The sequence below is a fragment of the Oncorhynchus mykiss genome, chromosome 13 (assembly GCF_013265735.2).
Source record: "Oncorhynchus mykiss isolate Arlee chromosome 13, USDA_OmykA_1.1, whole genome shotgun sequence".
NCBI lineage: Eukaryota > Metazoa > Chordata > Actinopteri > Salmoniformes > Salmonidae > Oncorhynchus > Oncorhynchus mykiss.
The window spans coordinates 12767247-12794690 of record NC_048577.1 but is presented as its reverse complement, the minus strand read 5'-3'; the positions used below and the strand labels follow the sequence as shown (position 1 = coordinate 12794690).

Genomic DNA, 27444 nt, shown 5'->3' with positions numbered 1-27444 from the left:
GCCAGCACAGCTCATCTTCTTGTCAATTCCCCCTTTCCTCTCCTATAACTAATGAACTGAGACCCTGCTGCTCTCAAGCTGGGGCTCCTCCATACTGAGCACATACCAAACATGTTACCCTGCAGAGTTCATAGGCTCAGTGTTGATTTATTAATAAGCACTCTCGACGACAGCTCAGATGTAGAGTGGCGAGAGCGTAAAATCGATGTACGACGGGCAATCCTGTGTGGATGACTTGTTTTCAAAGGAAGCACTATGAGTGGAACTGTTAGTCTGCATCTGAAATGACACCCTATCCCAGATATATTATCCGATGGGCCTTGATCAAAAGTAGTGCACTACATAGTGAATAGGGTGTTTTTGGGGCACACACCCTTAGTGTACAGCTGTACAGTGTTTCTGATTTGGAATGTCAACATGTTATGCTGTCACAATGAGTGACCTGTGCTGCTAATCCGCGTGCAAGATACATTCTATGCTATTATACACTATAGGGCTAGTTGAAGATAGGCTGCAGCTGATGCATAATGCTAGCTGGTTTCCATGTTATGCTATTATACACTATAGGGCTAGTTGAAGATAGGTTGCATCTGATGCATAATGCTAGCTGGTTTCCATGTTATGCTATTAAACACTATAGGGCTAGTTGAAGATAGGCTGCAGCTGATGCATAATGCTAGCTGGTTTCCATGTTATGCTATTATACACTATAGGGCTAGTAGAAGATATGATGCATAATGCTAGTTGGTTTCCCAGGGTCAAACCAAGAGCAATTATCTCAATCCAACATGGAATCAGGACCTTACGGTTTCCACTAAACATTAGCACAGATGTGTGAGTGTACACATCTCTTCTCTACTCCTGACACAAAGACACTGCGGAAACAAGACACACATGCAGTCAGTGTGGAAACAGCGGAAGGGAAGAGAGAAAGAGGGGTTCAGGAGTAGCCAGTGAGGGGTTATTGAGGGCTCTCTTCTCTCTCCAGTCTAAACACTCATGAATTAGAGAAGGATCTGTCTCTGCATACTGAAGTATTCCTGGCTCATCCATGGATCCATTATAGGCTGTCCCTTTCATACGGACATTTTCCAGCCAACTTTACCACCACCGTTTCATGATATGTGAAAGGTATTGCCTGTAGTAAAGCCAACACTTTTATTTCCGCCAAACGACCTAGTAGCCTAGTGCCTAAACATGTCGGTAAAGTTCTGCCTACAACTGATATGACACGTAGCTATAATGCTGAGGGGACTTTGCACACACTTCCCTGTTTAACTCTTGATGGTCCTCCTGGCAGTTCTAAACGTTGCGAGGGAAGTCACTCCGTCCGTCTCTTAGCATAGCCCACCACTGAGCATGCACTGTTTTCTAAACCACAACTGGATGGATCCACAAAGAATGAATTACTCTGTGACGAAAATATTGGAATAAAGTAGGCTAATGCAATTGTATCAAATTGTTGCTGACTGAAACTCCCAAAGTCATACAACCCTTTTGATGCAATAGGACCTGCGTGTGGTCAACTAGATGATCATTTCAGCTCCATTTTGATCGGGGACTTCGCCATGGTGCTGCTTTGAGACAAGCTTGGGGACGAGTCTTGTCAAATCAAAAAATGTCCGATTTTTGTTTTCAGTGAATCTCCGTTTGGATATTGGTTAGGCTACAATTAGGCCGGGAAAATGTTAGTTCCTGATCATCTTGTCTAGTTGGCTCATTTATTCGAAAATTTTGCCATGTTATGTAGTTTAGTAATTGGATTGCTTTACTCACAGTCACTTAGTAGCCGAGGCCTCAGGACCTGACTTCCCTGACTTCTCTGATAGTCAATCAATGTCATTTTGTTTCACTTAATCTTCATCTGTGTAAGCTATTTGGTTAAATGGTTTCTGTCTGGGCAAATAAGTGGAGGTGATATGGCTCATCTATTTGCTTGATCATCTATGACCAATCAGAACCATTTAGCATGCCACAATGTAGCCTAAATCAAGTTTAGGCCTATTATTTTTTTGCCAGATCGCTACTCCAAAAGCCCACGGAGGTTGTGAATATGAAGGAGAGTCACGTTTTTTAAGATTGCTATTATTTTCTATCAGTATCATGATGAAGGTAAGACCCTATGCCTGCTCCCTAATGAAGCGGATAGACGTGTATTAGTGGATGCCAAGGGAAGCCAGGCTTCCCAAAACATTTACCAAGAAACAAAATAATGTATCTTTCGTCTCTCTGTGTCTCATAAACGTCCTTCAATTCGCAAGAGGCTAAATGTATCTCACTGGAGAAAGCATCGGAGCGAAGGAAACAGCGCCCCCTGTGTCTCAGTAGCCTATGTGTCTATCTGATCCTGTGGACAAGAAGAGTATGACATTGTTGCCGCCCGTAGCATTGAATGCAAGGGAAGCCAGCGAGCATTTGGCCTCCCTTTATATATTTGTTCCTATAATAGCCAATCAGTGTTGAGCTAAACTGAGTGAGCTCAGCTGGAAATGGTCCTGGCATACCAAAACAAAGCCTGTTGTCATTGTTCCAGGTGAATGGAAAAAAGTGGAGTCAGGCACAGGACACATGTATGAGTAAAGCCACGATATTTACTCAATATCAACAATAATCCAACAAGGATAAACATGAACAATCCAGAACACGTACACGGAGCACCTTGACAAAAACAATCACGCACAAAACAAAAGGGGAAGCCAGAGGGTTAAATAAGGAACATGATTATGGAATGGAAACCAGGTGTGTACAATGAAGACAAAACAAAACGGAAATTAAACATGGATCGGTGGTGACTAGAAAGCCGGTGACGTCGACCGCCGAACGCCGCCTGAACAAGGAGAGGGACCAACTTCGGTTGTGACACCTGTTTGGATTTGGCTTCACACCAATCACATTTATCATAAGCCAAATGTCATTGAACATTTGTTGAATTTGTTGCATCTCTTGTGTCTTTGTCCTCTGGTGGCTAGCTAGCTAAAATCAACCCTCTCCTAAATTAGCCACGAACGGAGATAAGGGTTTGTACTTGTGGTTTAACTTCATTCTCTGTACTGGCCAATGATTATAATTGCGTGTCTGATCCAACCATAAATTCAAACATTGTGCCCCTGGCCTGAGAGGATGGAAGTTCAACATGTAGCTAGTAGGTTAATGTTAACTAGCTGGCCTGGCGCATCATTGCCCATGAAAGGAAGTCAGGATAGCAAGCATTTTAGCCAGGTATGCTAGGACAACAAAAAATACCATTTAATTAAGAAACATGAAGAAGAGGATAGTTTTGGCATTTCTCTACAAGTAGGGTGAGTCAACATGTTTTTATACTAACAGGTTATAGAGCAACAACGCCATTAACACATATGGCTTTTTCCCCCTGGATTCCCCAGTGATTTTACCCACACACCACTACTGTTCCCCAGTGATTTTACCCACACACTGCTACTGTTCCCCAGGGATTTTATCCACAGCCTACTACTGTTCCCCAGTGATTTTACCCACACCCTACTACTGTTCCCCAGGGATTTTATCCACACCCCACTACTGTTCCCCAGTGTTGTAATAACATATTAAAACATGTAATGACGCATTCACTGACTGTTGTTAAACACACTGATAACCCATGAATATACACTGCTCAAAACCCTTTGGGATGGGCTACAAAGACAAAGAACTCTGTCAAGAACCAATGGGATACTGACAACAGGCTGGAGAGGACTGTCTATCACCTACGAACAACCAACCAGGAGCCAGGACTACTAGAATCTACCTACGTCATTTCAATGTATAAATGTACTGCCCAAATATGTGTTACGCCCTCTTTTTCCGAAAGCTCCCTAAGAGTGGACGATAGGAGCCGTGCTGCACGTTTGCCAGATATCACTATGCTTGATTAAAAGGCCTCGAATATACCGTATCCGCCTTGTCCAGAGTCTCATCTTGGTCTTGTTTCTCCAATAACTAATCATTGACAACAGTGATTTTACCCACACCCTACTACTGTTCCCCGGTGATTTTACCCACACCCTACTACTGTTCCCCAGTGATTTTATCCACACACCACTACTGTTCCCCAGTGATTTTACCCACACCCTACTACTGTTCCCCAGTGATTTTATCCACAGCCTACTACTGTTCCCCAGTGATTTTACCCACACCCTACTACTGTTCCCCAGGGATTTTATCCACACCCCACTACTGTTCCCCAGTGATTTTACCCACACCCTACTACTGTTCCCCGGTGATTTTACCCACACCCTACTACTGTTCCCCAGTGATTTTATCCACACACCACTACTGTTCCCCAGTGATTTTACCCACACCCTACTACTGTTCCCCAGTGATTTTACCCACACCCTACTACTGTTCCCCAGTGATTTTATCCACAGCCTACTACTGTTCCCCAGTGATTTTACCCACACCCTATTACTGTTCCCCAGTGATTTTATCCACAGCCTACTACTGTTCCCCAGTGATTTTACCCACACCCTACTACTGTTCCCCAGTGATTTTATCCACACCCTACTACTGTTCCCCAGTGATTTTACCCACACCCTACTACTGTTCCCCAGTGATTTTATCCACACACCACCACTGTTCCCCAGTGATTTTACCCACACACTGCTACTGTTCCCCAGTGATTTTATCCACAGCCTACTACTGTTCCCCAGTGATTTTATCCACACACCACTACTGTTCCCCAGTGATTTTACCCACACACTGCTACTGTTCCCCAGTGATTTTATTCACAGCCTACTACTGTTCCCCAGTGATTTTACCCACACCCTACTACTGTTCCCCAGTGATTTTATCCACACCCTACTACTGTTCCCCAGTGATTTTACCCACACCCTACTACTGTTCCCCGGTGATTTTACCCACACCCTACTACTGTTCCCCAGTGATTTTATCCACACACCACTACTGTTCCCCAGTGATTTTACCCACACACTGCTACTGTTCCCCAGTGATTTTACCCACACCCTACTACTGTTCCCCAGTGATTTTATCCACACACCACTACTGTTCCCCAGTGATTTTACCCACACACTGCTACTGTTTCCCAGTGATTTTACCCACACCCTACTACTGTTCCTCAGTGATTTTACCCACACGCTGCTACTGTTCCCCAGTGATTTTACCCACACGCTGCTACTGTTCCCCAGTGATTTTACCCACACCCTACTACTGTTCCCCAGTGATTTTACCCACACACTGCTACTGTTCCCCAGTGATTTTACCCACACCCTACTACTGTTCCCCAGTGATTTTACCCACACCCTACTACTGTTCCCCAATGATTTTACCCACACGCTGCTACTGTTCCCCAGTGATTTTACCCACACCCTACTACTGTTCCCCAGTGATTTTACCCACACACTGCTACTGTTCCCCAGTGATTTTACCCACACCCTACTACTGTTCCCCAGTGATTTTATCCACACACCACTACTGTTCCCCAGTGATTTTACCCACACACTGCTACTGTTCCCCAGTGATTTTACCTACACCCCGATACTGTTTCTCAGTGATTTTACCCACACGCTGCTACTGTTCCCCAGTGATTTTACCCACATGCTGCTACTGTTCCCCAGTGATTTTACCCACACCCTACTATTGTTCCCCAGTGATTTTAACCACACCCTACTACTGTTCCCCAGTGATTTTACCCACACACTGCTACTGTTCCCCAGTGATTTTACCCACACACTGCTACTGTTCCCCGAGTGATTTTACCCACACCCTACTACTGTTCCCCAGTGATTTTACCCACACCCTACTACTGTTCCCCAGTGATTTTACCCACTCACTGCTACTGTTCCCCAGTGATTTTACCCACACCCTACTACTGTTCGCCAGTGATTTTACCCACACCCTACTACTGTTCCCCAGTGATTTTACCCACACCCTACTACTGTTCCCCAGTGATTTTACCCACACCCTACTACTGTTCCCCAATGATTTTACCCACACGCTGCTACTGTTCCCCAGTGATTTTACCCACACCCTACTACTGTTCCCCAGTGATTTTACCCACACACTGCTACTGTTCCCCAGTGATTTTACCCACACCCTACTACTGTTCCCCAGTGATTTTATCCACACACCACTACTGTTCCCCAGTGATTTTACCCACACACTGCTACTGTTCCCCAGTGATTTTACCTACACCCCGATACTGTTTCTCAGTGATTTTACCCACACGCTGCTACTGTTCCCCAGTGATTTTACCCACATGCTGCTACTGTTCCCCAGTGATTTTACCCACACCCTACTATTGTTCCCCAGTGATTTTAACCACACCCTACTACTGTTCCCCAGTGATTTTACCCACACACTGCTACTGTTCCCCAGTGATTTTACCCACACACTGCTACTGTTCCCCGAGTGATTTTACCCACACCCTACTACTGTTCCCCAGTGATTTTACCCACACCCTACTACTGTTCCCCAGTGATTTTACCCACTCACTGCTACTGTTCCCCAGTGATTTTACCCACACCCTACTACTGTTCCCCAGTGATTTTACCCACACCCTACTACTGTTCCCCAGTGATTTTACCCACAGCCTACTACTGTTCCCCAGTGATTTTACCCACACCCTACTACTGTTCCCCAGTCATTTTACCCACGCACTGCAACTGTTCCCCAGTGATTTTACCCACACGCTGCTACTGTTCCCCAGTGATTTACCCACGCACTGCAACTGTTCCCCAGTGATTTACCCACGCACTGCAACTGTTCCCCAGTGATTTACCCACGCACTGCTACTGTTCCCCAGTGATTTACCCACGCACTGCAACTGTTCCCCAGTGATTTACCCACGCACTGCTACTATTCCCCAGTGATTTTCCCACGCACTGCTACTGTTCCCCAGTGATTTACCCACACCCTACTACTGTTCCCCAGTCATTTTACCCACGCACTGCAACTGTTCCCCAGTGATTTTACCCACACGCTGCTACTGTTCCCCAGTGATTTACCCACGCACTGCAACTGTTCCCCAGTGATTTACCCACGCACTGCTACTGTTCCCCAGTGATTTACCCACCCACTGCTACTGTTCCCCAGTGATTTACCCACGCACTGCAACTGTTCCCCAGTGATTTACCCACGCACTGCTACTGTTCCCCAGTGATTTACCCACGCACTGCAACTGTTCCCCAGTGATTTACCCACGCACTGCTACTGTTCCCCAGTGATTTTACCCACACCCTACTACTGTTCCCCAGTGATTTTACCCACACCCTACTACTGTTCCCCAATGATTTTACCCACACGCTGCTACTGTTCCCCAGTGATTTTACCCACACCCTACTACTGTTCCCCAGTGATTTTACCCACACACTGCTACTGTTCCCCAGTGATTTTACCCACACCCTACTACTGTTCCCCAGTGATTTTATCCACACACCACTACTGTTCCCCAGTGATTTTACCCACACACTGCTACTGTTCCCCAGTGATTTTACCTACACCCCGATACTGTTTCTCAGTGATTTTACCCACACGCTGCTACTGTTCCCCAGTGATTTTACCCACATGCTGCTACTGTTCCCCAGTGATTTTACCCACACCCTACTATTGTTCCCCAGTGATTTTAACCACACCCTACTACTGTTCCCCAGTGATTTTACCCACACACTGCTACTGTTCCCCAGTGATTTTACCCACACACTGCTACTGTTCCCCGAGTGATTTTACCCACACCCTACTACTGTTCCCCAGTGATTTTACCCACACCCTACTACTGTTCCCCAGTGATTTTACCCACTCACTGCTACTGTTCCCCAGTGATTTTACCCACACCCTACTACTGTTCCCCAGTGATTTTACCCACACCCTACTACTGTTCCCCAGTGATTTTACCCACAGCCTACTACTGTTCCCCAGTGATTTTACCCACACCCTACTACTGTTCCCCAGTCATTTTACCCACGCACTGCAACTGTTCCCCAGTGATTTTACCCACACGCTGCTACTGTTCCCCAGTGATTTACCCACGCACTGCAACTGTTCCCCAGTGATTTACCCACGCACTGCAACTGTTCCCCAGTGATTTTACCCACGCACTGCTACTGTTCCCCAGTGATTTACCCACGCACTGCAACTGTTCCCCAGTGATTTACCCACGCACTGCTACTGTTCCCCAGTGATTTTCCCACGCACTGCTACTGTTCCCCAGTGATTTACCCACACCCTACTACTGTTCCCCAGTCATTTTACCCACGCACTGCAACTGTTCCCCAGTGATTTTACCCACACGCTGCTACTGTTCCCCAGTGATTTACCCACGCACTGCAACTGTTCCCCAGTGATTTACCCACGCACTGCTACTGTTCCCCAGTGATTTACCCACCCACTGCTACTGTTCCCCAGTGATTTACCCACGCACTGCAACTGTTCCCCAGTGATTTACCCACGCACTGCTACTGTTCCCCAGTGATTTACCCACGCACTGCAACTGTTCCCCAGTGATTTACCCACGCACTGCAACTGTTCCCCAGTGATTTACCCACACGCTGCTACTGTTCCCCAGTGATTTACCCACGCACTGCAACTGTTCCCCAGTGATTTACCCACGCACTGCTACTGTTCCCCAGTGATTTACCCACGCACTGCAACTGTTCCCCAGTGATTTACCCACACACTGCAACTGTTCCCCAGTGATTTTACTTTTTAAATGACAGCGGTTGTGAGCAAAATAAAAAATGTAACCATTTCCCCACAAAAAACATAGCTGATATGGCTGACTATTGAAATGTACAGCGACAGAATTCAGAACATGGGCCGCTCTTACAGTATTCTCCCTGTATACCAAGTCAGAACCGTAGGATAAATAAAGGGGGCATATAAGCAGACAATGAAAGCTCTTACAATATTCAATGATGACAATTCTCTATAACAGGCTATAGGCTACATGTGCACCACCAAGTCAGAACAGTAAGCTAAGTTGAGTAGGGTCGAATATTGTAAGAGCTTTTTTTTATTTAATCCCAGTCTCCGCAGGGGGCCTTTTGCCTTTTGGTAGGCCATCATTGTAAATAAGAATTTGTTCTTAGCTGACTTGCCTAGCTAAATAAAGGTGGGAGGAGAATCCTCTCTTTCCAAGTAAATTAAATGAAATATTATTAGACTATAGTTTTCGACAATGTCTGTAAAGAAATAACCTATTGATAATGGAAAGAAGTGGAGGGCACTCAACCAATGTGAGTCAAGGTGCAATCAAACAAATGTATTATCATTGAAAAGGAAATGGCACACCGCGTGCATAGGTTACCATGGTGAGTGAGCGTTTTCATTTTCCAGTTACCTTTTGTCTTTTCACTGTCTTTCCAGCTGTCTCTCTTTTTTTTGTCTGTCTGTCTGTCTGTCTGTCTGTCTGTCTGTCTGTCTGTCTGTCTGTCTCTCTCTCTCTCTCTCTATTTCTTTCTTTCTCTCCTCTTCAGTCCACATTTCTATTGGCAGAGCTGTGCATACCTAAACTGGAAGGGGAGGGGAAAGGTCCCTAATGACACATCCCAATGGGAACTAAATGAGAATGTCAGAGGCTCACTAGAAAGCTCGTGAAATCCGACATCGCCTCATTTTCCAAGTTCTTCCTCAACTAAAAATGCCTCTGTCTCTTTTCATTCCTGCTCTCTAACATGGAAAACCTGTCAGCCTTGGAGCCATGGGTCTCCTGTGTTGTTGAACACTAACACAGTTAACAGCTAGCTCACTAGTTAGCCCCCCATTGACTTCCATAGGGTTGTTATTGAGAGGCCATTGGGGACTAATATGGCCTGCTCAGTTGCTCGTATAATTGCGTTTCCGTAAACAACCCGGACCATCAGTCACAGGAAAACAAAAATAACCCCTTTCTACTGGGGGGGTTAAATATCCCAAACAAAATACTACAACTAGTAGTTTGGATGATGGCTGAGACTCCCAGTGACCTGGTGATCTCCGCAGTCCCAAAACACTGATTGGGATTGACATAGAATTATGCAGAACAGTTTTTTTATTGAATGTATTTATTTCACCTTTATTTAACCATGTAGGCTAGTTGAGAACAAGTTCTCATTTAGAACTGCGACCTGGCCAAGATAAAGCAAAGCAGCGCGACACATACAACAACACACAGTTACACATGGAATAAACAAACATACAGTCAATAATACAATAGAAAAAGTCAATATACAGTGTGTGCAAATGAGGTAGGATAACGGAGGTAAGGCAATAAATAGGCCATAGTGGCGAAATAATTACAATATAGCAATTAAACACTGGAGTGATAGATGTGCAGAAGATGAGTGTACAAGTAGAGCTACTGGGGTGCAAAGGAGCAAAATAAATAAAATAGATAACAGTATGGGGATGAGGTAGTTGGATGGGCTAATTACAGATGGGCTATGTACAGGTGCAGTGATCATTGAACTGCTCTGACAGCTGGTGCTTAAAGCTAGTGAGCGAGATATACCTCTCCAGCCTCAGTAATTTTTGCAGTTCGTTCCAGTCATTGGCAGCGGAGAACTGGAAGGAAAGGCGGCCGAAGGAGGAATTGGCTTTGGGGGGATGACCAGTGAAATATACCTGCTGGAGCGCGTGCTACAGGTGGGTGCTGCAATGGTGACCAGTGAGCTGAGATAAGGCAGGGCTTTACCGAGCAAAGACTTATAGATGACCTGGAGCCAGTGGGTTTGGCGACGAATATGAAGCAAGGGCCAGCCAACGAGAGCATACAGGTCGCAATGGTGGGTAGTATATGGCACTTTGGTGACAAATCGGATGGCACTGTGATAGACTGCATCCAATTTGCGGAGTAGAGTGTTGGAGGCTATTTTGTAAATGACATCGTCGAAGTCAAGGATCGGTAGGAGAGTCAGTTTTACGAGGGTATGTTTGGCAGCATGAAGGATGCATTGTTGTGAAATAGGAAGCTGATTCTAGATTTCATTTTGGATTGGAGATGCTTAATGTGAGTCTGGAAGGAGAGTTTACAGTCTAACCAGACACCTAGGTATTTGTAGTTGTCCACATATTCTAAGTCAGAACCGTCCAGAGTAGTGATGCTGGGCGGGCGGGCAGGTGTGGGCAGCAATCGGTTGAAGAGCATGCATTTAGATGTGTAGAACTGTACTGACTACTGAGCGGTTCACTGAAGTGACCTGGATGCCAGTCTGTTTGGATGAGCTAATGTTGTTAGCAGATGGTAAAACAAATAAGCTAAATCATTTTTTTTTGTCAATATACACTTTTACAGTTCATATTTGTTGTTATTTAAATTTTAAACTAACAACAATTAGGCCTCAACTGCATTGTTTGATTGCAATTCCTCTCCAAGTAATCTGAACATGAAAGAGAGAAACGGCCTGATACAAACCTAAGGTTAGGGTTACTTATTATCTTCCCAGAAAATATTTTAAAAATAGTATCGTCTCTGGTTCTATTTGTGATCTAATAGACAATGGGAAAAGGGAGGGACCGTCTGAAAAATGAGGAGTCAAACCAGGGTTGGGAAGATCATTTTTGCCCTGTGTGTGTGTGTGTGAGTGCGTGTACGTGTGCTCGATCACGTGTGGATATACTCATGAAAATGATCATCATATCATCAAAATCATTGTATACGGTATAGGATTTTGGGGTGCACTGCAGAATGTGTGTTTACGTGAGACCATTTAAAGTGTGGTGTGTGATTATGGTACAGTGTTTCAGTCCCTGTGGACAGAAGAGGAAACCGTTGTAGACCATGTTGAGTACTGCGCAGTCAGGCTGTCCAACCACATACATTCAACTCACCTCCCTGGCTTTCACGTTTCACTGCCGGGCAATTTAGTATCCTAGATGACAGCAGCTGTTTTGTATCTGCCAGTATGCTATGCAACACTATGCTGATGGAGACATGATACCCCATTGAATAAAGTCTGCTTCGAGTTGAGTCCAGTCGGCACTCCTCGGCTAGCGAGAGGAAACAGAAACAGGACCCAGCTGGTAGTGCTGAGATGGAGATGTGGTTTGGGGGCTACATTACATATCCTGACACATAGAGAAAGAGAGAGATACACATCCTGACACACAGAGAGAGAGACTTGACGTTGACGAACCCAAGGAAAACATTACAGTTCATTGTTGGGCTCACGTTTCCCCCGGCTAAGTCCGGCCCAACCCAGCATGGACCAATTGAATGGCTTCCAGAACCTGCTGGATGATGACACATTATATATCTCCTACTGCCACTCTGTGGACTTCATGAACAGTGATGGTCGTGTCGCCTCCCCACATGAAAAAACACTATTGTATACATTGGTATAAATACTATAGTATTCACTGTGGTGTTCGTTGCAGACTTTACTGTAATATTCACTGTTGTTGTTTTTTCAGACTTTAGTCCTGTAGAATTTAATCTAGTATCCCGTAGTTAGTTTACAGTTAACTATAGTATAAATACTGTAGTAAAAGACATGTAGTATGTACTATAGTCATTCATGTAGTGTTTTTGCAGATTGTAATATTCTGTAGTATTTACTTTAGTGTTTTTGCGGACATTACTGTATTATTTACTATAGTGTTTTGTTTTTATCATCTTTGAAACCTACTGGATAAACACTCAAAGAGCACATTTTCCATAACCTCTAGGTAGGACTGGGGTCTGAATGGATACTTCAGAGGAGCTTCTGAACTTTTGATAACCTGTTTGGAACACATGGTCTATACTTGGCATATATATACGTTTTTCACTTATGGGTGGCATAAATTGGGCTATGGGGGAGAGGGGAATGGACAGGGTATATGCAAATTAAATACTGTAGTATTTTCTATAGTTAAATGATACATTTTTGCAGACTGTGGTGTTTTTATGAAGATTACTATAGCATTTAGTGCAGGGTTTTGTTGTGTTGGGGGGGGTAATACTGTAGTATTTATTATAGTATTCTACCTTTACATTTCAGCAGATGCTCTTATCCAGAGCGACTTAGTGCATACATGTTATACTTTTCATACTGGTCCCCCATGGGAATTGAACCCACAACCCTGGTGTTGCAAGCACCATGCTATACCTACTGAGCCACATGGGCTACTACAACATTCTGTAGTAAGTACTACACATGATCGAGGGATACTACAGTGTGTAGTACAGTATTCTACAGTATGCTACAGTTTACTATAGAATTCTATGGTAAGTACTGTAGTATTCTATAGTAAACGTAATTGTTTTCATGTGGGGCCATAGAGATTATTATAGATCTCTATGGGTGACAGTCTGAGGAGATAGGACCATATTCAACTCAATCACAACAGCGCACGCTAGGTAGAGGTTATGTCATGTATTTCCTTCTCATTATCAAATGGGCTATAAATGATGTCTTACGTGACTAAAGTTATGACTGAATGTATTGTGAGCATGAAGCTTGTTTGTGTGAAGACTCTATTTGGGTTGCTTGTCCTTAACTGATCTTCTTAATTGATCTTCTTAACTTATCTCATCTACACATCTTAACAGTACCTCAGTAACTCATTTAAATGTTGACACCTGGTTGCTAGGCATTCCCAGGATGATGTGACATATTACAGACGTGCAGAGAGGTTGAAATATTCACTGCTGCTTTAAAAAAAGATACTCTCCTGATATGTAACAATCCAGCAGAGTACTGAATGAGAGAGGAGACTAAATTATTTATGGATAACACACATACGCCATCAGTTGAACGAGTTCCAAGAGTGTTAACTCGCTTCAAATCAAGGACACATGTTGTAGTGACTCTTCATAGAAGAACCCTCTTTTTTTTTCATAGTAACTCTGGTTGAAGAACTATCTTAATTTGTTTTGCTCCCATCTTTCTTATTGATTCTCCCAAGTCTGAAATGTTCTGCTGCATAAACTTTGAATTAGCTCTCGCATTGTTGTTTCCCTACGTTTACATTTGACTAAACATGCTCAAAACATCCCCAAAACCTTCCTCACAAGTATAGTACAATAGTGTTTATGGGGTTCTACAGAGAATCCAAATGTTGAAGAAACCACTCATGTTCTGCCATTTCTATCGAATGCCAGGAGAGTTAATGGTTTTTTGAGGGTTGGTCGGTATGTTGAGTAATAAACCAGAGTTCGAGTTTCATGGTACATCATCATCAGCGTTCTTTTTGACGTGTCATATTTCTTGAAGAGCCATCCAAACCTCAGCTAATGACCCTGGCGTGCTAGAGAAAAGCTCCCGAGCCCCGCTCGCTGCAGCCTGCCAGTCTCACACTCAAGTACAGCTAAAGTACTTGAAATATTGTTAAATACTATTTGAACCCAGGTCTGCCCGTGCTCGCACACTCTCACTCTATTGGGAACCTGACAAGAATATCACGACGACACCAGACCACCAATAGGAAGGAATGGAGTCAACGTTGTAACGCTGTCATCATCGCTTGGTCGCGTTTGAAAAAGGATCAGGATGCGAGGAACTAATTTGCCTTCGCTCGAATACCCCCTTTTTATATGGATATTGGAATTGGAAGGAACCTGCTTTAAAGAAAGTACTTGAAAGGGATAAAAGGAAGTGAGAGCAACTCAGAATTCACTTCAAATCCTTTCCAGTCACGCTAACGTTTTAGCTAGCCTCCATTTGCGTGTCTGGGGTTGTGCTCGGCCAAACATATTGCCCATCCATCCGGAACTACAGCATATAAAGCACTTCTACTTCCTGAACAAAAGAGACTGGGGCGAAAGGGGTTTCAGGCTGGAGCATGTCTTGGTATTCTGCTAGTTCACCTTATCGGTCTTCTTGGCTGTATGTTCAACAAATTAGCTCAGGATACAGGAGAAGACAAACACTGAGTCTGAGCGCCAAATGGCAGCCTATTCCCTTTATAGTGCACTTATTTTGACCAGGGCGCCATGGGTCTCTGGTCAAAAGTAGTGCACTATATATATAGGGAATAGGGTGCCATTTGGGATGCATTCTAGGTCTGAGTCTGGCTTTCATTCACATTCTTGCTGATTTCTAGTTTCTTTTCAACTAAAAGGGGTAAAGAGAGATGGAATTCCATGGGGCTTTAGAAAGAGAAAATACCAGAAATTACACTCAAGCAACACAATCCTCAAGAGTTGAGATCCACAGGGGATCAGGCCTGCACAGCTGTGTGGTGTGGTGTTTTATTGTGTCGTCCTCTCATTTATTTTGATTACCACCATGTGTCATTGAAACGGCGTCCATTGGGGCTCCCTGTGTCAGAAGTCTTTGACTGACACCCACACAGGTCCCGTAGGGGATGAGTGTGAAATCTGGCAACTGGGAGGAATGAGCGACTCATCAGCCGTCAATCTTGGGGATTGAGTGAGACTTAATGAGATGTGTCCACAGGAAGGGGCCTGAGGTGAACAGGGTTGCAGCGTGCCCTGTGGAGGCCTGTCTGCCTGTCTCTATGATGTGTTACACAGTCCAGTGGAGCCGAGAGGGTTGTAATGTATCACACACAAAACCCCAACAGGGCCCTGGTCTGCTTCTCATTAAGATGGCGGTTTACCAGAGCTGGGCTGACTACATCCAAACTATATCCAGACTTTCATAAGTTCTCCCATGTCACCCCGCTCATCTGTACACTCCATTGGCTTCCAGTCAAAGGTGGCATCCACTACAAGGCTTGCCTACAGAGCAGCAAGGGAACTTCCCCTCCATACCTTCAGGCTATGCTCAAACCCTACACCCCAACCCTGAAGCAACACTGAACCATGCGTGAGAACACCAGCTGTTCTGGACGACTGTGTGAACATGCTCTCCGTAGCCAATGTGAGTAAGACCTTTAATCAAGTAGTAAATCAGGTGTTAATTGAGGTGAAAAGGAGACTGGAGTAGGACTTTAAAGATGTCCCAGCTGTTTCTCTCTCTTTCTGTCCAGGGTGTAATCTCCTTGTTATCTCTGTAATTGAGCGAGTAGGGGCCATTTTCTCTGGACAATTAGGGTTAGGCCTAATTGTGATGACTCACTGCTTGCAGATTCTTTCCTGCTATCCCCACAAAGCCACTCTACCAATATCAGTAGCGGAAGACAAGACGCTTACCGCACCCACCCACTTTCTCTGAACTAATTTCTTAAAGTAACTGTCCAGTGAAAATCTCACTATTAAAAGTTGATATTCTGTTAACTCATACCCAAATAATGTTGCTGACTCATCCTTTACTCATATTTGTGGCTAAGGCATAAATTTGAGAAAAAATTAAATAAAAAAAACCCAAAGTTATATCTCAAACAGACCGTTTAAAAAGACTTGTAATTCCCTCATAGTGGACGATGTCATCCTCCTGAGGAGAAGGAGCTGGCCAATCAGCAGTCTACTCGCATTCATGTTCTTCTTATGGCCGATATACGCCTACACCATTATTTTGTTGGGGTACCCCCACACCATTCCAACACAGAAAATAGGTTTTTTAACATACTTAATTAAACTAAATTGGAAGGGAAACTATTTAACTTATATTGTAATCTATTGTAGGTCATATGTTATAGAAATCTGGAAACACTAGACAGTTACTTTAACTCATCCTGCGAAAAGCCACTGTGCTTTCTCCCCGGCCACTTAAAATGAAATTGAACCTCATAAACTGAGGCTCATGTGGAACTCCAAACTTCTGCAAGTGGGGTTTATGTAACCTAACTACAAACTAAACAACCTAATGAGTCTCAGGTCCTGTTTATGTAACCTAACTACAAACTAAACAACCTAATGAGTCTCAGGTCCTGTTTATGTAACCTAACTCCAAACTAAACAACCTAATGAGTCTCAGGTCCTGTTTATGTAACCTAACTCCAAACTAAACAACCTAATGAGTCTCAGGTCCTGTTTATGTAACCTAACTACAAACTAAACAACCTAATGAGTCTCAGGTCCTGTTCATGTAACCTAACTCCAAACTAAACTACATAATGACAGTCTCAGGTCCTGTTCATGTAACCTAACTACAAACTAAACTACATAATGACAGTCTCAGGTCCTGTTTATGTAACCTAACTACAAACTAAACAACCTAATGAGTCTCAGGTCCTGTTTATGTAACCTAACTACAAACTAAACAACCTAATGAGTCTCAGGTCCTGTTCATGTAACCTAACTACAAACTAAACAACCTAATGAGTCTCAGGTCCTGTTTATGTAACCTAACTACAAACTAAACTACATAATGACAGTCTCAGGTCCTGTTCATGTAACCTAACTCCAAACTAAACTACATAATGACAGTCTCAGGTCCTGTTCATGTAACCTAACTCCAAACTAAACTACATAATGAGTCTCAGGTCCTGTTCATGTAACCTAACTCCAAACTAAACTACATAATGACAGTCTCAGGTCCTGTTCATGTAACCTAACTCCAAACTAAACAACCTAATGACAGTCTCAGGTCCTGTTCATGTAACCTAACTCCAAACTAAACTACATAATGACAGTCTCAGGTCCTGTTCATGTAACCTAACTCCAAACTAAACTACATAATGACAGTCTCAGGTCCTGTTCATGTAACCTAACTCCAAACTAAACAACCTAATGAGTCTCAGGTCCTGTTCATGTAACCTAACTCCAAACTAAACTGCATAATGACAGTCTCAGGTCCTGTTCATGTAACCTAACTCCAAACTAAACTACATAATGACAGTCTCAGGTCCTGTTCATGTAACCTAACTCCAAACTAAACAACATAATGACAGTCTCAGGTCCTGTTCATGTAACCTAACTCCAAACTAAACTACATAATGAGTCTCAGGTCCTGTTCATGTAACCTAACTACAAACTAAACAACCTAATGAGTCTCAGGTCCTGTTCATGTAACCTAACTCCAAACTAAACTACATAATGACAGTCTCAGGTCCTGTTCATGTAACCTAACTCCAAACTAAACAACCTAATGAGTCTCAGGTCCTGTTCATGTAACCTAACTCCAAACTAAACTACATAATGAGTCTCAGGTCCTGTTTATGTAACCTAACTCCAAACTAAACTACATAATGAGTCTCAGGTCCTGTTCATGTAACCTAACTCCAAACTAAACTACATAATGACAGTCTCAGGTCCTGTTCATGTAACCTAACTCCAAACTAAACTACATAATGACAGTCTCAGGTCCTGTTCATGTAACCTAACTCCAAACTAAACTACATAATGACAGTCTCAGGTCCTGTTCATGTAACCTAACTCCAAACTAAACTACATAATGACAGTCTCAGGTCCTGTTCATGTAACCTAACTCCAAACTAAACTACATAATGACAGTCTCAGGTCCTGTTCATGTAACCTAACTCCAAACTAAACTACATAATGACAGTCTCAGGTCCTGTTCATGTAACCTAACTCCAAACTAAACTACATAATGACAGTATCAGGTCCTGTTCATGTAACCTAACTCCAAACTAAACTACATAATGACAGTCTCAGGTCCTGTTCATGTAACCTAACTCCAAACTAAACTACATAATGACAGTCTCAGGTCCTGTTCATGTAACCTACCTCCAAACTAAACTACATAATGACAGTCTCAGGTCCTGTTCATGTAACCTAACTCCAAACTAAACAACATAATGACAGTCTCAGGTCCTGTTCATGTAACCTAACTCCAAACTAAACAACCTAATGACAGTCTCAGGTCCTGTTCATGTAACCTAACTCCAAACTAAACTGCATAATGACAGTCTCAGGTCCTGTTCATGTAACCTAACTCCAAACTAAACAACATAATGACAGTCTCAGGCCCTGTTCATGTAACCTAACTCCAAACTAAACAACATAATGACAGTCTCAGGTCCTGTTCATGTAACCTAACTCCAAACTAAACTACATAATGACAGTCTCAGGTCCTGTTCATGTAACCTAACTACAAACTAAACTACATAATGACAGTCTCAGGTCCTGTTCATGTAACCTAACTACAAACTAAACTACATAATGACAGTCTCAGGCCCTGTTCATGTAACCTAACTCCAAACTAAACAACATAATGACAGTCTCAGGTCCTGTTCATGTAACCTAACTCCAAACTAAACAACATAATGACAGTCTCAGGTCCTGTTCATGTAACCTAACTCCAAACTAAACTACATAATGACAGTCTCAGGTCCTGTTCATGTAACCTAACTCCAAACTAAACAACATAATGACAGTCTCAGGTCCTGTTCATGTAACCTAACTCCAAACTAAACTACATAATGACAGTCTCAGGTCCTGTTCATGTAACCTAACTCCAAACTAAACTACATAATGACAGTCTCAGGTCCTGTTCATGTAACCTAACTCCAAACTAAACTACATAATGACAGTCTCAGGTCCTGTTCATGTAACCTAACTCCAAACTAAACTACATAATGAGTCTCAGGTCCTGTTCATGTAACCTAACTACAAACTAAACAACCTAATGAGTCTCAGGTCCTGTTTATGTAACCTAACTCCAAACTAAACAACATAATGACAGTCTCAGGTCCTGTTCATGTAACCTAACTCCAAACTAAACTACATAATGACAGTCTCAGGTCCTGTTCATGTAACCTAACTACAAACTAAACAACCTAATGAGTCTCAGGTCCTGTTCATGTAACCTAACTCCAAACTAAACTACATAATGACAGTCTCAGGTCCTGTTCATGTAACCTAACTACAAACTAAACTACATAATGAGTCTCAGGTCCTGTTCATGTAACCTAACTACAAACTAAACAACCTAATGAGTCTCAGGTCCTGTTCATGTAACCTAACTCCAAACTAAACTACATAATGACAGTCTCAGGTCCTGTTCATGTAACCTAACTCCAAACTAAACTACATAATGACAGTCTCAGGTCCTGTTCATGTAACCTAACTCCAAACTAAACTACATAATGACAGTCTCAGGTCCTGTTCATGTAACCTAACTCCAAACTAAACTACATAATGACAGTCTCAGGTCCTGTTCATGTAACCTAACTCCAAACTAAACAACATAATGACAGTCTCAGGCCCTGTTCATGTAACCTAACTCCAAACTAAACAACATAATGACAGTCTCAGGTCCTGTTTATGTAACCTAACTCCAAACTAAACAACATAATGACAGTCTCAGGTCCTGTTCATGTAACCTAACTCCAAACTAAACTACATAATGACAGTCTCAGGTCCTGTTCATGTAACCTAACTCCAAACTAAACAACCTAATGAGTCTCAGGTCCTGTTCATGTAACCTAACTACAAACTAAACTACATAATGACAGTCTCAGGTCCTGTTCATGTAACCTAACTCCAAACTAAACTACATAATGAGTCTCAGGTCCTGTTCATGTAACCTAACTACAAACTAAACTACATAATGACAGTCTCAGGTCCTGTTTATGTAACCTAACTACAAACTAAACTACATAATGACAGTCTCAGGTCCTGTTTATGTAACCTAACTACAAACTAAACTACATAATGACAGTCTCAGGTCCTGTTTATGTAACCTAACTACAAACTAAACTACATAATGACAGTATCAGGTCCTGTTCATGTAACCTAACTCCAAACTAAACTACCTAATGAGTCTCAGGTCCTGTTTATGTAACCTAACTCCAAACTAAACTACATAATGACAGTATCAGGTCCTGTTCATGTAACCTAACTCCAAACTAAACTACATAATGACAGTCTCAGGTCCTGTTCATGTAACCTAACTCCAAACTAAACAACCTAATGAGTCTCAGGTCCTGTTTATGTAACCTAACTCCAAACTAAACTACATAATGACAGTATCAGGTCCTGTTTATGTAACCTAACTACAAACTAAACAACCTAATGAGTCTCAGGTCCTGTTTATGTAACCTAACTACAAACTAAACAACCTAATGAGTCTCAGGTCCTGTTCATGTAACCTAACTACAAACTAAACAACCTAATGAGTCTCAGGTCCTGTTCATGTAACCTAACTCCAAACTAAACTACATAATGACAGTCTCGGGTCCTGTTCATGTAACCTAACTCCAAACTAAACAACATAATGAGTCTCAGGTCCTGTTCATGTAACCTAACTCCAAACTAAACTACCTAATGAGTCTCAGGTCCTGTTTATGTAACCTAACTCCAAACTAAACTACATAATGACAGTCTCGGGTCCTGTTCATGTAACCTAACTCCAAACTAAACAACATAATGAGTCTCAGGTCCTGTTCATGTAACCTAACTCCAAACTAAACTACATAATGACAGTATCAGGTCCTGTTTATGTAACCTAACTCCAAACTAAACTACATAATGAGTCTCAGGTCCTGTTCATGTAACCTAACTCCAAACTAAACTACATAATGACAGTCTCAGGTCCTGTTCATGTAACCTAACTCCAAACTAAACTACATAATGACAGTCTCAGGTCCTGTTTATGTAACCTAACTCCAAACTAAACTACATAATGACAGTCTCAGGTCCTGTTCATGTAACCTAACTACAAACTAAACTACATAATGAGTCTCAGGTCCTGTTCATGTAACCTAACTACAAACTAAACAACCTAATGAGTCTCAGGTCCTGTTTATGTAACCTAACTCCAAACTAAACTACATAATGACAGTCTCAGGTCCTGTTCATGTAACCTAACTCCAAACTAAACTACATAATGACAGTCTCAGGTCCTGTTCATGTAACCTAACTCCAAACTAAACTACATAATGACAGTCTCAGGTCCTGTTCATGTAACCTAACTCCAAACTAAACAACCTAATGAGTCTCAGGTCCTGTTCATGTAACCTAACTCCAAACTAAACTACATAATGACAGTCTCAGGTCCTGTTCATGTAACCTAACTCCAAACTAAACTACATAATGACAGTCTCAGGTCCTGTTCATGTAACCTAACTCCAAACTAAACTACATAATGACAGTCTCAGGTCCTGTTCATGTAACCTAACTACAAACTAAACTACATAATGACAGTCTCAGGTCCTGTTCATGTAACCTAACTCCAAACTAAACTACATAATGACAGTCTCAGGTCCTGTTCATGTAACCTAACTCCAAACTAAACTACATAATGACAGTCTCAGGTCCTGTTCATGTAACCTAACTCCAAACTAAACAACCTAATGAGTCTCAGGTCCTGTTCATGTAACCTAACTCCAAACTAAACTACATAATGAGTCTCAGGTCCTGTTTATGTAACCTAACTCCAAACTAAACAACCTAATGAGTCTCAGGTCCTGTTCATGTAACCTAACTCCAAACTAAACTAGTGAAAGATCCAATACGTAAAGAGTAAACATCACACACCATGATGTGGGCTTCCATTGGAACCTGGAAGGGGGGAGAGGGAGAGGGAGAGAGAGAGAGAGATATATGGAAAAACACTCAGATGGTAACAGTTAAGGAAGGAATGCACTCTTATCATTAGTGACCTGGTCTGGGGTCTGTTGTTAGGCCCTATCAGTGCGGAAGGATTTAAATGTGTGTGCGTGGAGGGGCAGGGCGGGAATAGGGGGGGTGACAAGCCGATAGCCTGAAGGAATGATAACCTGGTAAGTGGTGAAGAGGGAGACTGGATTCTGATAGTCCAATTTATAAAGGCTTTTTAATTTCTTTACCAAACATGGGGAGTGCCTTATTTTGTTTGTATAAAGGATACTGGGTAGTATTTATTTAGTATTTAGTATTTTATTAGGATCCCCAATTATCTGCTGCCAAGTCAGTGGCCTCTCTCCCTGGGGCCCAAACAGGAAACAAAACACAACATAGGACTGTTGGACAATCAGAAATATTATGTATCTCTAAAGACATGGGCACCTGGTGGTTGTAGGCTGTGTAGCTATAGAGCTGGTGGTTGTAACCTATAAGGCTGTGTAGCTATAGAGCTGGTGGTTGGAGCCAATAAGGCAGAGTAGCTATAGAGCTGGTGGTTGGAGCCAATAAGGCAGAGTAGCTATAGAGCTGGTGGTTGGAGCCTATAAGGCTGTGTACCTATAGAGCTGGTGGTTGGAGCCTATAAGGCTGTGTACCTATAGAGCTGGTGGTTGTAACCTATACATCTGTGTAGCTATAGAGCTGGTGGCTGTAACCTATAAGTCTGTGTAGCTATAGAGCTGATGGTTGTAACCTATAAGTCTGTGTAGCTATAGAGCTGGTGGCTGTAACCTATAAGGCTGTGTAACAATAGAGCGGGTGGTTGGAGCCAATAAGGCAGAATAGCCATAGAGCTGGTGGCTGTAACCTATAAGGCTGTGTAGCTATAGAGCTGGTGGTTGGAGCCTATAAGTCTGTGTAGCTATGGAGCTGGTGATTGGAGCCAATAAGTCAGAGTAGCTATAGAGCTGGTGGTTGTAACCTATAAGGCTGTGTAGCTATAGAGCTGGTGGCTGTAACCTATAAGGCTGTGTAGCTATAGAGCTGGTGGCTGTAGCCTATAAGGCTGTGTAGCTATAGAGCTGGTGGCTGTAACCTATAAGGCTGTGTAGCTATAGAGCTGGTGGCTGTAGCCTATAAGGCTGTGTAGCTATGAAGCTGGTGGCTGTAGCCTATAAGGCTGTTTTCTATACATGTAGAGCTGAAGTAGTGAAATAAATGGGCCTGACGTTTTATAGTTTTATAGGCCTGATTAAATGCCATGAGAGTTAAGGATTAAATGCAATGAGAGTTAAGGATTTTTGAGTGAGCAGTTACCGTGCGTTCTTGTCTTGACAACCATCTCCCTCTACGTAGACATTAAATATCAGGGCATAAAAAGCTTAAACGCACTTCTACTAATGAGTGAGTCAAAATGTCTGGCAGTCCAGAGAAATCTCTACCTCTGCCAGTCCAGAGAAATCATAGAAACCTCACTATGACCTCACTTCCTGGATCTCATCATCGTCATGGCGACCTCCGTGTAGGGGAGAGACTGTGGTCAACCTAGAATAATCACCTCCTTCACCTCATAAACTGCCCACAACGCCAGGGCTCCCAAGGCCATGGCTACATCCAAATCCCAGCTCAGAGGGAAGAGAGAAGCATGTTCAGCTGAAAGGGATCGGCATCATCCTAGTGTGTGTGTGGGCCAAAGGGCTGGAGAATTTATTTTACTAGTACATGACTTCACAGTGTTGATGTATAAAATAAATACGAGAGAAAGAGAAAGTGGGTATGGGAGGGAGAGAGAAAGAGAAAGTGGGTATGGGAGGGAGAGAATGGGAGAGATAGAAAGGGAAAGTAAGTATGGGAGGGAGAGAGAGGGAGAGAGAGAGAAAAATAGAAGGTGGGTATGGGAGGGAAAGAGAGGGAGAGAAAGAGAAAGTGGGTATGGGAGGGAGAGAGAGAAAGAGAAAGTGGGTATGGGAGGGAGAGAGAGAAAGAGAAAGTGGGTATGGGAGGGAGAGAGAGGGAGAGAAAGAGAAAATGGGTATGGGAGGGAGAGAGAGAAAGAGAAAGTGGGTATGGGAGGGAGAGAGAGAAAGAGAAAGTGGGTATGGGAGGGAGAGAGAGAAAGAGAAAGTGGGTATGGGAGGGAGAGAGAGAAAGAGAAAGTGGGTATGGGAGGGAGAGAGAGGGAGAGAAAGAGAAAATGGGTATGGGAGGGAGAGAGAGAAAGAGAAAGTGGGTATGGGAGGAAGAGAGAGAAAGAGAAAGTGGGTATGGGAGGGAGAGAGAGGGAGAGAAAGAGAAAGTGGGTATGGGAGGGAGAGAGAGGGAGAGAAAGAGAAAGTGGGTATGGGAGGGAGAGAGAGGGAGAGAAAGAGAAAATGGGTATGGGAGGGAGAGAGAGAAAGAGAAAGTGGGTATGGGAGGGAGAGAGAGAAAGAGAAAGTGGGTATGGGAGGGAGAGAGAGAAAGAGAAAGTGGGTATGGGAGGGAGAGAGAGAAAGAGAAAGTGGGTATGGGAGGGAGAGAGAGGGAGAGAAAGAGAAAATGGGTATGGGAGGGAGAGAGAGAAAGAGAAAGTGGGTATGGGAGGAAGAGAGAGAAAGAGAAAGTGGGTATGGGAGGGAGAGAGAGGGAGAGAAAGAGAAAGTGGGTATGGGAGGGAGAGAGAGGGAGAGAAAGAGAAAGTGGGTATGGGAGGGAGAGAGAGAAAGAGAAAGTGGGTATGGGAGGGAGAGAGAGAAAGAGAAAGTGGGTATGGGAGGGAGAGAGAGAAAGAGAAAGTGGGTATGGGAGGGAGAGAGAGGGAGAGAAAGAGAAAATGGGTATGGGAGGGAGAGAGAGAAAGAGAAAGTGGGTATGGGAGGAAGAGAGAGAAAGAGAAAGTGGGTATGGGAGGGAGAGAGAGGGAGAGAAAGAGAAAGTGGGTATGGGAGGGAGAGAGAGGGAGGGAGAGAAAGAGAAAGTGGGTATGGGAGGGAAAGAGAGGGAGAGAGAGAGAAAAATAGAAGGTGGGTGTGGGAGAGAAAAAGGGAGGGAGAGAAAGAGAAAGTGGGTATGGGAGGGAAAGAGAGAGAGAGAGAGAAAAATAGAAGGTGGGTATGGGAGGGAAAGAGAGGGAGAGAAAGAGAAAGTGGGTATGGGAGGGAAAGAGAGGGAGAGAAAGAGAAAGTGGGTATGGGAGGGAAAGAGAGGGAGAGAAAGAGAAAATGGGTATGGGAGGGAGAGAGAGGGAGAGAAAGAGAAAATGGGTATGGGAGGGAGAGAGAGAAAGAGAAAGTGGGTATGGGAGGGAGAGAGAGAAAGAAAGAGAAAGTGGGTATGGGAGGGAAAGAGAGGGAGAGAAAGAGAAAATGGGAGGGAAAGAGAGGGAGAGAAAGAGAAAATGGGTATGGGAGGGAGAGAGAGAGAGAGAAATAGAAAGTGGGTATTGGAGAGAGAGAGAAAAATAGAATGTGGGTAAGGGAGGGAGAGAGAGGGAGGGAGAGAAAGAGAAAGTGGGTATGGGAGGGAGAGAGAGGGAGAGAAAGTGGGTATGGGAGGGAGAGAGAGGGAGAGAAAGAGAAAGTGGGTATTGGAGAGAGAGAGAAAAATAGAATGTGGGTAAGGGAGGGAGAGAGAGGGAGGGAGAGAAAGAGAAAGTGGGTATGGGAGGGAGAGAGAAAAATAGAATGTGGGTATGGGAGGGAGAGAGAGGGAGAGAAAGAGAAAGTGGGTATGGGAGAGAGAGAAAGAGAAAGTGGGTGAGAGCGAGAGAGAGAGAGAGAGAGAGAGAGAGTGAATTAATGAATGAATGGGAGGGAGGGAGAGAAAGTGGGTGAGAGAAAGAGAGAGAGAGAGAGTGAATGGGAGGGAGAGAAAGTGGGTATGGGATGGAGAGAGAGGGAGAGAAAGAGGGAGAGGAGGACAACCAAATGAGAGTTAGTGAATAAGATGAGAAGACTGACAGTGAGAGAGAAAAAGAGAGGGAGAGAAACAGAAAAGGAGACTGCATTTCCTCAGCCCAACACTCACCAGCCCTGCCTGTCTGTTAGATCACTCATCCGCCCCACATGAGACAGACACCATCATCCCACGGAGGCCCTATGATGTTCAAGGCCTCTGTCTGCTTTCAGTCACAGGACAGGCAATCACAGGGTATTAGTCTGTAATGACCCCCTGATAGGGACACACTCCCACACCACAGCAGCACAGGAAGTGATTTGGTGGTGATGACGCAGACAGACACACAAACACTAGAGAGACACACATGGGGACACACACAAGCATGCACGTAAACATGGACACACATACCCACACATGAGCACATTTCACTGCACCTTTCTTGTGTGTGTGTGTGGGGGGGGGGGGGGGGGTGATGTCTTAATATCCCCAAGGTCTCGGATTAAGTTTGAAACGCCTAGTGTAAGTGAGGACTGGGAGACTGTATATTCTTCAGGTTAGGTTCTACTCTATGTGTTCTGTCCCGTGTGCTGGTAAGGACACAGATGACAGGCAGGTTCCAGTTGAGGTGGTTTAATAATGCTGAATAAACAGGCCCGGAACAGCGCCGCACAGTGTATGTAGTATAGATGGGATAAGGCACTGAATTGTCTGGCAACTTGCTTCAACCAAAGTGTGTGTGTGTGTGTGTGTGTGTGTGTGTGTGTGTGTGTGTGTGTGTGTGTGTGTGTGTGTGTGTGTGTGTGTGTGTGTGTGTGTGTGTGTGTAAAGGGCTATAACATAATGGGCTATAACATAATGCTATACAGGACCATACAGTGCAATACAACATGACTGTACTCATTTGAGATCAAAGGGGTGCCCCTGCACGTGTACTACAAAGCATAGCACCATCATCTTCAGTACTGGGCTACAACTGCACAATGAACTGGAATACCTCTAAGCAGGGAAATACAATGTAATACCCATGTAAATCAAATCAAAGTGTATTTGGCACGTGCACCGAATACAACACCTTACAGTGAAATGCTAACTTACAGGCCCTAACCAACAGTGCGATTTTTAATTTTAAAAATGTAATTAGGTGAACAATTAGATAAGTAAAGAAATAAAAACAACAGTAAAAAAACAGTAAAAAATAACAGTAGAGAGACTATATACAGTAGAGAGGCAATAACAGTAGTGAGACTATATACAGTAGAGAGGCAGTAACAGTAGTGAGGCTATAACAG

The 27444-nt window shown here is 43.5% G+C and overlaps 1 long non-coding RNA gene across 1 annotated transcript in view; it reads right to left on the bottom strand.

Annotated features, from left to right (window-relative positions):
- LOC118938210 overlaps nt 1-26469 on the bottom strand; it is a 34844-nt gene extending 8375 nt beyond the window's left edge. Inside the window, exon 1 of the long non-coding RNA XR_005035453.1 lies at nt 26285-26469. This is a non-coding gene — a long non-coding RNA (uncharacterized LOC118938210). The remainder of the gene's footprint in view (nt 1-26284) is intronic.
- Nucleotides 26470-27444: the final 975 nt, after the last annotated feature.